At 49.0% G+C, this 2,133-nt stretch overlaps 2 non-coding genes and 1 pseudogene across 2 annotated transcripts; 2 read left to right on the top strand and 1 right to left on the bottom strand.

The window, feature by feature from the left end:
* On the top strand, positions 1-125 carry LOC136278805 (U2 spliceosomal RNA; annotated as a pseudogene).
* Positions 126-357: 232 nt separating this feature from the next.
* LOC136278792 (U1 spliceosomal RNA) lies at positions 358-521 on the top strand. The gene has a single exon (XR_010716560.1). It is a non-coding gene; the product is annotated as a U1 spliceosomal RNA (small nuclear RNA).
* Positions 522-1,504: 983 nt separating this feature from the next.
* On the bottom strand, positions 1,505-1,623 carry LOC136278783 (5S ribosomal RNA). Its single transcript, XR_010716551.1, has one exon. It is a non-coding gene; the product is annotated as a 5S ribosomal RNA (ribosomal RNA).
* Between the last annotated feature and the right edge of the window lie 510 nt (positions 1,624-2,133).

The following is a 2,133-nucleotide window of genomic DNA, read 5'->3' as shown; positions in this document are numbered from 1 at the left end:
GCTGCTCATTGAGCAGCTCATATATTAAACTGATTTTTGGAACTGGGCTGTGGAAAAGAGGCTTGCCTCGTCCCAGCCACGGGTTGCCTCGGTATAGCACTACCTCCGAGTGCGGCCCACTTCCCTCTGGGGAAGACACATTCAATCCAAAACAAAGTCAACGGTATAGCATTCTTTTATGTTTACAGGAGCCCCGCCCGCCCTTAGAGGGGGAAGAGGTGAAAGAGGGATGATAATTCAGACAACAGACAATGGCAGGAACGGCCGCTGGCCTACGTTTTCTGAAGTGCGCAAAGCACTACCACAAGGACCTAGGGGTAAGTGGATTTTTTCACCGAGGGCAGACGCTGAAAAAGCATACTTACCTGACGCGGGAGGTACTGTGATCAAGGAGGCAGTCCTCTCAAGGCGAGGCCCTTTCATTGCACTTCGACTGGGTTGACCCTTGCGATTACCCCAAATGTGGGTAACTCGAGCGTATAATTTCTGGTAGTGGGGACCTGCGTTCGCGCTCGTCCCCGCAAAAGTCATCCAAACTATGTCTATATGGCCCTCTTACTGACTATCGAGGGTATTTTTGCTTTTGCAGTGGACCGGTAGACTTGCAAAGAAAGCAAAGGACGCACAACTGGCCAAGGTGTTGGCACGTTTGGAGGGGTAGAAGTGCATTGGAGAGACTGGAGGAAGGAAACAAGGTGAGTTTCGGGGCGGTGCGTAACTTTGCTGGCTGTTTTTGTTCAAGGCCTGTCTGCTCTATTGTGTGTAAAGTCCTGTTCGTTTGTATTTGCAGGTTGTGCGTGCCGTGCCGTGCTGTGCTATGCGCGCGAAGGGAAAGGAAATGAAAGGAAACCAAACGGCCGATCGACCGAGCGAGCGAGCATAGAAGGGCATTCGACTTGGACCGTGAGTACACTTTGAACCTTTTGAGCGGTTTTATTGTCACTGGAGCCGCTTTTAGAAATGCTATTGCTATCGTTAGTGTATCCTTTGTGCGAGCAAGCGAGTGAACGAATGAACGAGGGAAGGAAACAAACTAGCAGAGTAGTAAAAGTATCGAACCTTTTTCCCGATTCGTTTGCAGTCTGAATCCAACCATTGTCGACTTTCAGTGCCGTTTTTCGCGCGCCTCCTCTTGGAAGTGTGCGAGTGTTTTGCCACGTCACGATGGCTTAAAACTGCGTCTCAGAAGTGTGCGTTTTTTTCCTATTCATTTTTTCGTTCGTTATTTGGAATGATTTGATATCACAGAAGTAGAATTTGACATCATAAACTGTTCATCTCGCGCGTGCTCACTCGCTCGCGCGCGCTCTGTAAGAAAAGTCGATCGCACTAGAGTTTTCGCCATTAGCTGGCCGATTTTTGACAAAAAGGTGTTTTCCCCCCCTCGTTTTTTGCTTTGATTTTGTTCCTCACTCACCTACGGCTCTCTATGTGAAATTGTGGTGTATGGAGAGCTATTTATTGGGATAAAACGTTTAGAGATGTTCGCAAGACAAAAAATTGAAGCCTACAACACGGGGTATTCCCAGGCGGTCACCCATCCAAGTACTAACCCCGCCCGACAGGGCTTAACTTCGGTGATCGGACGAGAACCGGTGCTTTCCCTGTGGTATGGTCGTAGACGAGGAAATGGGGTCGAAATTCTGCTTGTTATCGGCCAGGTTCAGGCTGTAAAGCGGCCACATCCCTGAGTGTAGGCGAATTTGAAATTCTAAAGCCCTAGTTTCGTTACTCTAACCCTAAGAAATCGATACTCTAACCCTAAGAAATTGTTACCCTAACCCTAAGAAATGGTTACCCTAACCCCGAAGTCGTTACCTAACCCTAATGTATTTTCCTCAACCCAGTTAACACATTGAGGAGCATCGATTTGAAGCACTATTCCCTAGGGAGGGGAGGGAGGGGTCCCAAGAGACATAACGTGTCCTAAAAACCTATTATACAATGTTTTAGCTCCGTAGGTGCGTGTATCTGGCTTTAAAATCTTACAGTGAGGAGATACCAAACGGGTCAGCCTCTGGGACCGTCTGCGGGACTCGCAAGGGCTTGTGGGGGCGACCTGCTACTATCCACCATAAACCGTGGGAAGGATCCCTCGACCACCCCCCTCACCCAGGGCATGCTTCGGCATCG

Source organism: Pocillopora verrucosa, unplaced genomic scaffold (assembly GCF_036669915.1).
Source record: "Pocillopora verrucosa isolate sample1 unplaced genomic scaffold, ASM3666991v2 scaffold_56, whole genome shotgun sequence".
Lineage (NCBI taxonomy): Eukaryota > Metazoa > Cnidaria > Anthozoa > Scleractinia > Pocilloporidae > Pocillopora > Pocillopora verrucosa.
The sequence above is the reverse complement of the archived record's forward strand: the minus strand, read 5'-3'. Positions and strand labels throughout refer to the sequence as shown.